The following is a 14,201-nucleotide window of genomic DNA, read 5'->3' on the forward strand; positions in this document are numbered from 1 at the left end:
GACCAAGATTTGTTTATCTTGTGGTCATAACTAAAAAGCTAGTTAAACTCAGCTTTAATTTTTCCATTAAAGTTATATTAATTTGAATCAACTAAAAACAAATTGTAGTATAACTTAAGCAAGAGAGGAGAGAAGCATGCACTAGAAGAAAATAACTTTAACATTATGGATCAAAATGTTTGTTTCAAGGGGAAAAACTGATTGATACAGAAATTTTAAAAAAATACTAATTGATACATGAAAACATTAGTCAATATCTGAAGAGGCGACACTTCGTAAAGCTCACTAGCTATATTTACAGGTCCACGCATTTCCATAGAACTCCTGCAGATGAAGTGAAACTATATTGAAACTTGAGAATCGATTTCAAACCTTTTTCCCACCCAAACTCTTAACTAACAACAAAGAAAAATTTATAAGCGAAAGGGGTTTGAATACTCCCCTCGAAACATTCCCTAGTATTACAAAAACTTGTGACCAGAGTTATGTCCCAAAAATACGTCTGTGAACGGGTGGAGCATCAAGAGTTTTAACCACTTGAATCCAAGGTTTGTCTATGATCAAGGTGGAAGTTCTTGAAAGATGTCCAACAAATAAAACAGGATCCCTGAAAGCACAGAATTCAAAATTCTTTCTACCGTTTTGTTTCAAATCTAAGTCATTCCCTTTCAACTTGCGCTTTAAAGTCCCATTTGCAGGAGAACTATTATGTAGCTTCTTCAAAGCTAAATCTTGACCATTAGCTAAGTCAGTATCGTCATCATCACCAACTGGCAACCCAAAGTTAATCAAGCACATCGCCCTACAGAATAAAGCCATAAAATGCTAATCATGTGACATTTATAGAACTAAAGCACTGAAATAATGCAATTAGTTTATTGGAGTTAACCAGATGGAAAACTCGAGAAAGATCCAACAAAAGGAGAAGGAATATGCTGGAAACAGGACTAGTGCATGGTCGAGAAAATTTCCATTGGGCCATAGCGAGGTACATGTATCGAAGCATACACTGCTTAGGCCTTATAAATTTCCACAAAATATTAAAGCCGCAGCTTGTTCCTTCATAATTAAGTTGGCTGTTCAACTGAACACTTCTAAGAATGACTTGGACCAACATTAGGTTGGAAAAGGAATTAGATTTCTTTTTCTTTTTTTTTAATGCTGCGGTGACAGGGCCCGTTTGTGCCGACCTCAACTATTTCATCAGATACGTGTTACCTTTGACCAACATTGGGTTGGATAAGGAATTAGATTTCTTTTTTTTTTTTTTATGACGCGGTGTCAGGGCGAGTTTGTGCCGACCTCAACTATTTCATCAGGTACCTGTTACCTTCCATCAGTGCGGGTACCAGGTAACTTTGCCTACCAAGGTTTAGGCAGATGACAAGTGTCTTTTGTCTTCGTCAACCTCATGGTTCTCCTCCTCCCACTTCATTCCACTAGGCCATACCCTTGGGTGTGGATAAAGAATTAGATTTCTTAACACAGCCAAAAAAGAAAAGAGAGAACTTTCAGCTAGTAAATTGCTTTAAACATCCTCTCAGCTATAATGATTAAACCACAGCAATATGCAGCACATCACACGTGCTGACCGCTACTTCTGATGTGTGCTTATGTGCCTAGATGCATCAAAAGCAAAATCTTTTTATCCAAACATATAAAATGACAAGCCTAGCTAAGTAACTCCACTTGTTTATTACTTAGCCCCAATTAGGAGGCCAACCCGTGTTTTATGTTATTCACCATTCTCTAAAAGACACTCATATCCTAATAGACCCTGTCTAGTATAAAGGCCAGTATAAACTAATGAACATTAAAACAGCCTATCACCAAAAGAATTTAACTAGATAAGACAGCAGAAGACCAAAATAACAAAAACTCAAAAACAACTTTGGCAAAAATTGCAAAAGACACACCTTGAACTTTAGACTATGACGGATGATGAATTAGTAGAAGGAGCAAAAGAAAGCCCAATCACTTCTCCAGGAAATTCTTGAAATCTTCTCGGCAGGGAGAATGTATTCCGGTTGGACCATTCTCCTAGTTGTTTAGCTTCAACGTCGAAGGCATATACCCTGTTCGAAGATGTGGATACTATGAGCACATTGCTATTTCTAGGAGTAAAGCCACCTGCTGAAACGGAAGAGCCATTCAATCTTGAAATAAACCAATGGAGGTATCACATCTGCAAACAGCAATTTTGTCGTTCTTTTAATCAAAAGGTATCATTCGGACAATTGAATACTTATTACCTTCTACCAGCATAGATAGTAATAGTACTTGCAATGGATGTTTAGACTAAACCAATAAATATATATGATATGTGTTTGTGCATACACATATATCACTTAATCATGGTTGATTAATACATTTTATTACTTCATTAAATCACTTAATCATGATAAATTAAATTAATTTAATATAAACACTCGATATATAAGTTTTTACCGATAGTGATTAGCTCTGAATATTTGTACTCTTTTCTCTTCTTCCTAGCTCTCATGAGGTTGCATGTGATTGAATGTGCCCTTTGTCCCTGCAAACCTTATGCAATACAAGGGATAGTTTAACTTTGTAAAACGAGATTTATCAAACCTACTTTCACTCTATTGATTTGCTTTATTGTGTCAGAAGAATAAAGAGATACCATTTATACTAAATGTTACTAATATTTTCATAAGAAAACCACAAGATTTTTCATGATTTGAGATTTGGCTCGAAAGTTTCGAAGGGACTACTTTAGGACGAGAAAAGATTCCTTTGAGGTTTACTGCACATAAAAGAAACTTGGAAAGATCATATATAGTAAGATTTAGCATGCAAAATACCGAGATCATTATATATTTACAAATCTAAAAGACTTAATGCATATGCGGCCCCCTAAACTTGTCCCCTTTTTTTCATTTGGTACCTCAACTAAGTATTATTCCTATTAAACTCTTGAACTCGTCCTCAAGTGGAAAAAAGGGCAAGTTTAGGGGGGCGCATATGCATTAAGCCAATTTAAAATGTTCGTAGTACAAAAGGGTTGATTTTAGCTTATGATTTTTTTTTTCTCAAGTGAGTAGCATACATACTTGAAAATAAGAAAAAACATTGACAAGCGAAATAAACCATGCATGGGTTGCTGTCTTGTTTTCGAGTCACTCATTATAATTAGAGGAGAAAAACAAGCCCAATAAATGGTAAAACATGGTAAGAAAGACTAATGTAATAATATTGTGTTCAACTAATTTCCATCTTATTGTGTTTCAGACCGAGAACAGCAATCTGCAGTAGTTGTATTAGTCTAACTAAGAGATTTTGAGAGCACAAACAATATTTTATTAAAAAAACATTATTGACAACGGACAGCTTTTATTGCGCAAATAGCAAAAATCCGTTGCTAATTTAATTTAACAAGGATTAGTAATAGACTATACAAAAATCTTGTTAGCTACGTGTTATTTAATTTAGCTACAAATTAACAATGAATTTCATAGCTAAATATTTGGTGTCGCATACTTCAATATTGAGTAGCTTTCAGATTGATTTATGAGAGTGTGTAATTTAGATAATTTACCAAACTTTTTCTTCTTCTTTTCTCTTTATTAAGTTGTTTATTGAAGGGTAGTCGTACATCAACGATAAGAAATATTGTTGTTGTATGACTTGAAGTCAAGTCACAGTTTAAATAATCGTGTAAATAATCTTTATAGAAATGTATAATAAGCCTTCATACCTATAAAGATAAAATAATTTGACTCATGATCGACGTATAACGAGATATTAACATTTCAAACTATTTTTCTCGTTTTCTTTTAAAGTTGTTTTGTTCCATTAAAGTCAAAAGATTCCAGACACGATTTTTGTTGGAAAAGAGAAACATAGAGTTGATTAGGCCTAGTGATTGCTTCCACACAATCTTTGTTTTGTGTCAATTATTGAAATTATCCGTACCCACACGTGCACGTATGCCTAAGATTCATTCAAGTGTTTCAACTTTAAAGATGTAAATATCAACCTTTATTTTAAAAAAAAATATCAGAAAAAAGGTTACGTGATAAACCTTACCGCTATTAATTGATAATTCTACTTCAATACATACGAAAGCAAAGAACGAGAAAGAAACAACAATAGCAAGGAAGGAATTTTTCACACTTATTAGTTGCTCCTTTCGATGCAAACGTGATTTCAAAATTTAAATTTAATGGGTTCTATCTAACCTTAAGTTTTTAGAACTGAGTTTATACAATATTTCAAACTAGTTGGATAGACACTAACAGACAAATCTTTAAAATAAAGGCTCATTTCTATTTTAATCATTTCTAAAATGCACGTATTACTATTATTGGAGTCTGTTGACGTTCAGATATAAAAGCTCCAGCTGTTAAATAACACATTTATATTTAATCAATTATGTCTTTTACACGCTCTCTCGTGTGCGGATCTGATTTGTTTTAAGGGACCAAGCACGTTGAAGATTCTTTTTGATAATGGGTGGTCGTGAGACTCAAACCTATTGGATTTCTATCTGCTTTGATACCATATTGAAGTCTGTGACCATCTCATCTAAAATTAAAGCTTAAGCTGTTAGAGAACATATCTATTTTCTTAATTATGTTTTTAACATCAATCATCACACAAACAAAAAGAATAAAAAAAAACTGCCCCTTCGTATTCTTGACAAAAGAAAAAGCTCCTAAAGATGGTTAATTTGGTAGTAGCGTAGTACGTATATATTGAATTTAAATCTTAGAATGATTGGAGAAATCATAAAGATGAGTCAATTGCTAGGTACGCAATTACTAATTAATGGTTTCGAATGTTAAACATCAAATCAGACAAGGAGAGGGGCTGCGGTACTGTTGATTGAAGAATTTCACAAGAAGGCAATGGGTACCCAACAATAAGTTCGTTTTCAAGGCCAAACCCATCGAAACACACATTGATCGTCCACTTCTTTCACTTGAAAGACTTAAAGTGGCCACTTGTTCCATTTAGACAACCCGGGTGGGTCATTCTATTCCACTTAGACACTTTTTGCACCGTATCGGAGCAAAACTAACACCGATCGTCTCTCTCGTGGATTAAGTGGCCAATTAAATTGTGCTGACTCATTTAAATTGTGCCAACTCAATTAAATTGTGCCAACTCATTTTAATTGTAAATTCACTAATTTATAAATTCGTGGAGTTTTGACCATTAAAAATTGGGGCTTTTGGGTCGGTTGGATGTGCAATGAGGTGCGCGCCTTTGGTGTTGGTTTTGCTCCGATAACGGTGCAAAAAGTGTCTAAGTGGAATAGGAATAACCCACCTGAAGTGTCTAAATGGAACAAGGGTCACTTTAGGTGCTCAAGTGAAAGAAGTAGACGACCACATGTGTCTGTCGATGGATTTGGCCTTTTCATTATTATCAAGTGAAGTGATGCTTCACATTTGCACCTTGACATGACTTTACTCTGACCAATTGAATTACAATCCAGAAAAATAAGGGATCTAGTAGATGTTAGTAAAAAGTAGAACAATATAGATCAGTAACAGTAAAACAAGGAAAACAACTTATAAAATCACGGTTCTGTCGTGACAAGCCACTGCCTTGAAAGTGATTTCGGATCGACTATGGTGCAAACAGTGACAGAGCCAGAATTTTAAATAAGGGGGTTCAAAAATATAAATAAGTAGACAAATGAAGAAGTCAAGTGGGTTCAACATCTACTATATATACATAGAAAATAATTTTCACCTTGTATATACAGTGTAATTTTTTGCCGAAGGGGGTTCGGAACCCCTTTGGCCCTTACTAGATCCACCATTGGGTGCAAATCGTTTAGCACGGTACTCTCCCCAAGGTTCCACAAAGACTTCCAAATACTTATACTAGTAGTTGGAAGTTTGAAATTTGCACAAATTATTGCCCAGAAAACAGAAGAAAAGATTTTTTGGTGTGTGTTCACTAGAAGTCTCCACCGGAATATGTAGGTAGAAGGAAGGATCTCGGTAGTAAAGGACGAGATCAGAAACGTCCCTAAACGTTTGGAAAATTAAGATCACCGTTAAATTGGTGAATTGGGCCTCACGTATATCTCGCGCACGCAAAGAGGGGTGGGGGGTGGGGGGTTGGGGAACGGGTACGAAGCTCAATTCTCATGTGCGCGAGTCCACTCATTTATTCTAGCCCATTTACCAACCCAATAAAGTACTTCTCATTATAAAATGGAAAGAAAACTTTCCACCACCTATGAGGACATTTTGCATTCACGAACGACAAAAGAGAATGAGAGTGATAAAGAACCCACAAGAAAACTTTGGCTTTGCATGACCAAATCAAGAAATTACTAATATAATTCTCACAGTAGAAATCTAATTCTTTTTCCCTCAATCTAAGGAGTATTTCTGAAGTACAAAGGGAACTTATATCATTTCTGGCGGATTTGCGAATAAACCAAAGTTTTATGTTCGGTTTTGGGATTAGAGACTTTAATAACAATGAATATATTCGACGACGTTGATATATAACCCCTATCCTTCCAAGCTAACGATGAGCGAATTTGTTTAAATTTTGAATCTGCATTTGAATATAGGAGGCGGAACCTGAATCAATCATGTTGTCAACTCGCACGAGTGCTTGAACAGTGAAAAAAAGGGCTCCATGATGTGTGTGGTTGGTCCTAAATGAAAATGCAAATGAAAGAGAGTGTTGGACCCCATTCATGTGCTAATATTGCTTGCTTGTGAGCAAACAAATACATCCCATAATTTGGAAATGTTGTCTCATTTTTTCCAAATATACCTACTTACCACTGTTACTGTTGACTCTTCACCATGTATACTTGGGAAAAAAACATAAATAGACAGTTTTTGAAAAATTATTATATATACATGGCAACAATTGATTATCAATTATGGCAGTTTCTAATATACAAGATTTTTGTTTTTTGGTAATATACAAGAAATTAATCGTGCGTGAATCACGTAAAACCACAGCATCCAAATAATTCTAGTCTATTTTTAAGCTAGATTTTTCCACAAAATATGAAGTTTAAAGAACTACGTCTCTTAACAGAGCCCTATAATTGAGTTCCATAATTATAGGCCAACAGTTAATGCTCAACAACTGTTATGATGTTTCATCTATCTTCTATATAAGAATGATTTTGTTATAAATGGTGGCTTTACAGGTTAGGTGTATAATTTATTTTTTATTGCTAAATTGAATATTTGGATAATGATGCACACTTGAATAAATAACTGGTAACATTATAGAGATTTTACATTAACAAATCTAACTATTAATAATATATACATTATTACACTAATCATATAACTGGTATAATTATTTGTATAATTAGTAATATATATTATTATGCTCAAAATGTATATAATTTATAATACACATTATTATAATTATACTCATAATATTACTGGTATAACCATTAATATACATTATTATATTCATATTAGTATTGGTATCATTATACTCATGATATTATTGGTATACCAAATAATATAAATTAGATGTGTATATTATTGCTATTATTATTATTAAAATATTACCAGTATAATTAGTAATAGATATATAATTTATATTTCTAGTATATTCATGGTATAAATTATTTATATTTGCAATATACCATGTATTTCTGGTATATGCATGGTATAAACTATTTATATCTGAAATACCATGTATGTTTATGGTATAAATGTAATATATGACTAATATTCTGGTATAAATGTATATGGTAGCCAATTTATATTAAATATAAATATGTATTGGTGGTCATTTACTTTAGGATCAACTTGATCTCTCCTCAGTCCCTGAAAACTCCAATCGGTGATCTTTACCGTCGATGCAAATTGATAGCAGCTAGTTTATGTTTACATTAAGTTCCAGATCTTGTTCAATAAATAAACCTCAATCCTACTAGAAATAAAATTACATGTAACTTCAAATTTATTGAGAAAGTTCTTTTTGAACTGCAGATATGTGAGAAGTTCCTTTTGACATTATGTATGAACAAAAAAAAAGAAGAAAAAATACTCAGAGACCATTACTAATTAGACACACAGCGAGAGACTTTTTTTTTTTTTCTGACCTTAAACCTTGCGTATCCTCTATAACTCTAACCAGCCAAGAAGGGAAAATGAAAGAATAAAGGGATGAGTAATAGGAAATGGACGATATATTGGTTAAAGAAGAGAGATAATCGAAAAATATAGTAGATGTTTATCATTAAACGAGAGATAAATGATGGGTGTATCTCTTAAAATTAAGGATAAATGAAAAAAAAAAAAAAAAAAAAAAGATATGTTGTAATATAATAAAAGTGCTCTTTTTGAAGAATTTGGAAAGTTATGCTATTTATGTTGTTAATTCTTGTACCATAACTTATGGTGTAATTTTCTCACTTTTGTTCTTTCGAAGACACGAGGATGTGGGAACAAATATTACGGTAAAGGAATGGACATGCAAGATTTAGTTTTGACAAAGAGTTCAAATTAAATGTTATCTAGTAATCGCATACAAATATTTATCCAATTAGACCATTGCTTACTATAGTAAAGTATTTACACTCTTTGGCGGATGGAGCCCTTGGCCAATGGATTCAACCAAACTAATTTCCATATGAAGCATAGATATGCAAGAATTGAGTCCGGCGCCAAAATGGTTTCTTTTGAAGCTAATAGACAAAAATAGGATGCCTTTTTTTTTAATACCAAAATGGGTATTTCGTGGGTTATCCAACGAAATACCCAAAAAAAAAATACTGTTCCGGTCCGGAAAATAAAATTAACTAATCGGTGCATTTCGCCACAAGTGGAGCGAAATGCAAACAAAATTTTTGTTTGCATTTCGCCATTGTTTGCATTTCGCTACACTTGTAGCGAAATGTAACAAATAATTTTTTTTTTTTTTTGTATTTTGTTCATATACCAACGAAATGGGACAAAATTTATTTTGTTCCATTTCGCTGGAATATGAACGAAAAACCCCTTCTTTTTTTTTGTTTTTTTTTTTTTTACCGTTTTTCTGCTCTCCACATCGCTGTGGTTTTAATTTTATTTTTTTGTACATTTCTGTTGGTTCAATCAGTTTCAGACGAGCATTGAATAGTCACATCAAAATAATATCTTTTGCATTTCGTGACTTAATTTGTGAAATTTTTTACTTTTCTCCGTTTATAAATATTGTCCTATCTTTACATATGGTTAGGGGTGTCAAATGGGCGGGTTGGGCTGAAATTGGCCCAATCAAAATGGGCTGAGGTAGTAAATGGGTTGAGCTAACATTGGCCCAAAAGTTACTTGAAATATGGGCTAAAAATGGGCTGGGTCATGACCCGCCCAACTTGACCCAATTTTTTTGAAGGGTCTATTTTCTAGAAAAATATTTTTCGTGAAAAATATTTTTCTTGAAAATTATTTTTGCGGATTTTTCTTGAAAAATATTTTTGAGGAAAACATTTTCCGTGGTAAATATTTTCGAGAAAAACATTTTTCTTGAAAAGTATTTCCCTTCAAATTAAACATACCACAAACTTATAAGATACATGATTCAAGAAAAGTGTATACATAAAAAATAAAAAAAAATAAAAAGTAAATCTCAAGCAATAAACCCAAATTTAAGTAAATCTTAAAAATGGGCTAGAATTGGGCTAGTATTGAGCTAAGTTGGAGATCACTTTAAAATGGGTCATGTTGGGTTGGGCTAAAATCAGCCCAATATGAAAATATCTTGAGCCCAACCCATAAAATTTTGGGCGGGTTGGGCGGGCCATCACCTTTTGGGCCAAATTTGACACCCCTACCTATGGTATATCCTTCGTCTTTCAATTTTCTTTTATCCATCTCATATCTTTCATATATTGTTTTTCTCTTATCTGTTTCATATCCTTCAACTTTTTTTTTTCTCTCATATATTTCATAAAAGATAACGGAAACTCATGTTAAAGTGTATTTATTTTGGGGTGGTGAAGTTGTGTATGAAGCGGTTCGGTTAGATACGTAGTGGTCCCGAAATAGGGCAAAGGTTTCCAATTTCCCTAAAATATGATCGTCGCAACGCGTTTTAAGGAGTAAAATGTTCGTAAATGATCCCCCGAACTTTCGGTGGTTATAACCGGACGATGTCCAAGTTCATTTACGTACCGATGGTTCACCAATTTATGGTGAGATGCCAATTACGGACGATGAATCTTTATCGTCATTTCTTCGTTGTCCTGAGATTTTTAAAAATCACATATGCATAGCGGCGCTTGACATGTATGCTACAGTTCAACGCTCTAACCAGGTTGAAGTACCGACTGACAATGAGTTCGATTTTGGAGGTATTACCTATCTCCCAAGTTTGAATATTGGTTTTTCAAGGGGTGTTGTTCAACAACAAATAATTGTAGGATTTGGTAATCAGTCAAATGATACAACTAATTATGGTACACAATATGATGGTGTGGCTACAACGCACTATCATAACTTTGATTGGAGTGGGCAGAATCGTGAGACAGGTGGACCAAGTTGCACGATCCCGACGTCTAGTTGGCAACTTAGGCAGTGCCACATAATCTGCTGGTGGTATATAATCGGGATCAAATGTCAACCTCGTCCCCATTGCAAAGAACATTCAGAGACTCGGTCGACATGTTAATAAACCTCTTCATCAATGCATTCATACCCTGAGAATTTGATGGCCACTGTGACGGATCTTCCTGAACACTGTAAGACAAATGTCCAACTCCATGAATTCCACGAGCCTACAAAAAAATATATAACAAACAGTGACGTAAGAAAGCCATTGATTGGCAAAAAGAAATTAATGTGTATCATATATGTACAATTATTAATATTACTATAATATTTAATACATATGATACACATGTATTTGTATGTAAATCGGTTCCAAATCCTTTATATGATGATTTAGTTAGAAAATATAATTAAATTACTTTCATAATCATGGTCAATGTATTATCATACATTCTTTTGCTAAATAACGAAGGAGATAAAGTATAAAAATTGAAGCACCTAGGTTAAGAGAATCATGGTAAATTTGCCTGAATAATGGCATTGGATGAGATCTGTAGTAAGTCAAATTCTTACACTATTTTTCAAGATATATTAGTTATTACTAGCATTGATTTTGTTTCTACTCAAATGTTAGAAAACTATATAGTACATCATTAACTGTCTATTTAACTTGACATGCACCAAAGGTTACGTACCAGTGCTTCGTGCCTCCCTGCGAGGTGTTGGTATCCCCTATCCACGGCACATTCTGGATTTCCTATGAAAGTGCGGGAGTGCCTCCGATACGATTTAAAATATCCAGAATTCGGTCCGGGAGCTACAGTAGTATGTGGAGCTTCAACTATTAGTTCCCAACGACATTCCCACAAATATTCAGCTTTCTCCAAAATTTTCCCCCATCTCCGGACTTATCTTAAATCGCGTGTCCAGTGAAAAATGAAATGGTATAGGTGGGGGGAGTGGTCTCGAAACAGACTGCTCCATAACAAATTGTCGGAGGACCCGACCCGCCATGTGCCACTATCGGTAGATCCCACAAATGAGTGGCAACTGCGCCCTCCAAATGTCTTGACCACGTCGGCACTACTCCGGAAGTCTATTATTGATGGCCTCTGTATAAGGCTCCCACACAAACTATGATAGCAAAAATATTATACAGTCATTTATAATTTATAGTACAAATTATACATTTTCTCATCACAACAAACATCCATTATGCATTTTCACAAAATAGGGGTAGTTAAGTAAAGATTAGAACATTTAAGCAATTTCCTTCCTTCTAAATACACAAATTTCATCATTTCCAAACCATGCAAATGAAGAATAAAAAATACTCAATAGTAGAAAGCGTATCATGACCAAATCCTTGCTAGGAGCACTTCTTTTTTATTCAGTTCCAAAGCATAACAAGAACAGGCTAACTTGAAAATTCCATAATGGATTTTGATGGAAATAAAAACAAATAAAATAGTTTAATAACCTTCTAGCCATTAAAACAAACCTAGGCAAAATACTAATTGTGCTAAAAGAAGAAAAGCTCATAAAAAATATCACAACCAGTAGCAAGTTGTAGCAAATTAGCTATAACAAATTAAAACAAAATCAACCCATTATCACAGTACGAGTTACCAAAAAATGAACAAGATCTACAAAAACTCTATTGTTGTTATATTTTTTCACATTTCTTATCAAAAAAAATTAAAAGGAAAAATATTTGATTATCAGTTAGGTTGTCTAAAACATCCCTACAAACTACTAGAACAGCTCGTGCCTCGCTTTCAAGAACTCCACGACGAGTCCACTTCTGCGCAAATACAATATCTCGTTCGTTTATTCTTAGAGGACGAAGTAATGGCTGCATCGGGATTATTTGCGCCCAAGCCCAAATCTGTATAAGTAAATTCAAATATATAAATATTTTGAATTAAATAAAATAACCCGAAAATACACATGAAAATTGTGTTGTTATGGCTGGGTTTTGATAATGCGCTAATATTGTCGTGCAAGCCATCCGACAATATTATAATTTTTAATGATTTATAATACAAATTATAACACTAAAAAATCTAAAATATTATTTAAAAGACAACATAGAAGTTGACTATTTAAACGTATATCAAGCAATACTTTTAAATTGTTAGCGTGATAACTCAAGGAAATATGGTTAGCTGACATTTAGATATATACACAAATATTAATAATTCAGATTGCATTATATATAGTGATACATTTAGTGTTTATAATAAAGCTCAACTTTCGGTTCCTATTTTCATTTTTCAAAATTCGGGTAATGGTGGTTATAAGAACGCTGCTTGATCTCTTATTTCTACTGAAGTAGAGCAATATAATATTGAAATTCACATATTTGTAACAAAGCAATAAATCCACAAGCATCATGGCTATTACCCATCGAAGCACGACATAGACAATTGTACAAGTATGATAATGCTGCTGCTCCCCAAGCTTTCCCGCCCATTGCATCAAGGTCTATTATGTCAAGTAAAAAGTGTAAACTAAGCAATGAACCAGTATTATCAGGGAATATCGTGCCACCAATCAACCAAAGCAGGTACAACCTGACCCTATTTTGCACCTCAGACTCATCAGTGTGTTCATCAATAATATCATTCGCGGCAATCAAGGTCTCCAAATGATTAGATAATTGTGTTATTACCAACAAGCTACTACCTTTAATTGCTGCTTCTCCGAGCAACCAACCAGTAAGGTCGTACATCAATTCCCGCCACCTTGATTTAGTTATTTTTCTAACATTTCTCTGCACCAATGGGTGGCCATCCACGGGAATGCCATATAAGACCTCGACATCCTGCAGTGTGATGGCACATTCGCTAGTCCGCATATGAAATGTATGCGTCTCTGGACGCCATCTCTCAATAAGTGCAGTGATGATTCCTCCATCATACTGCACATCACCTACTGCTAAAACTCCCCAAATCTACACCTCTCAAAGTAATTAGGGATGCGATTATGTAAAGGGTGTTGCCTCACGTGATTCCAGAATTCATGATTCGCACGACGTATAGTTAAACACGCGTTCTGTCCAGTCAATTTTCCATCCCACACAGCCTGGGATCGATGCTGTTGCTGGAGTATTAATAAATCATAGTTTTCTGGACCTGGATGTACAGTGACTTTGGGGCGATCCATACCTATAACATTGCAACACTAAGCCACTGCTGTTAGAATAATTGACAACAAATTACACAATTGTTTACTATATATTCAATAGGAAAGTCAACAAAGGTCAAACTATAAGATATATTATCACGTGAGAAAAGAAAAAAAAATTAATAAGAGTACAACTATCAAAAAATAATTGCAGTTCACTATGTGGTCAACTAAATGTAATTAAACTTTTGGTTAAGCTCATAATTAATTGTCATAATAGTATTCATCTTATATATAACTACTTCTTTTCTATTTAAACAAACCATATGACTGGAGAGGGGATGCAAGGACAGTTAATTTTTTTTTACCGGACCGGAACAGTAACCTTTTGGGTATTTAGTTGGCTATCCAACGAAATACCCATTTTGGTAAAAAAAAAAAAAAAAAAAAAGACATGCTATTTTTATCTATTAGCTTCAAAAACAATTCCAAGTTCCTCACAGTTTCTTGATCTTATACTTTTAATTTTGAAAAGTAAAATTTTTCATGCTTATCAATAGAAAATAA

The 14,201-nt window shown here is 33.9% G+C and overlaps 1 long non-coding RNA gene across 1 annotated transcript; it reads right to left on the reverse strand.

Moving 5' to 3' along the window:
* Positions 1-396: 396 nt before the first annotated feature.
* On the reverse strand, positions 397-2,758 carry LOC132040779 (uncharacterized). Its single transcript, XR_009410773.1, has 3 exons — positions 2,449-2,758; positions 1,917-2,185; positions 397-802 (listed from the first exon to the last, which is right to left on the reverse strand). It is a non-coding gene; the product is annotated as an uncharacterized LOC132040779 (long non-coding RNA).
* Between the last annotated feature and the right edge of the window lie 11,443 nt (positions 2,759-14,201).

Source organism: Lycium ferocissimum, chromosome 12, assembly GCF_029784015.1.
Source record: "Lycium ferocissimum isolate CSIRO_LF1 chromosome 12, AGI_CSIRO_Lferr_CH_V1, whole genome shotgun sequence".
NCBI lineage: Eukaryota > Viridiplantae > Streptophyta > Magnoliopsida > Solanales > Solanaceae > Lycium > Lycium ferocissimum.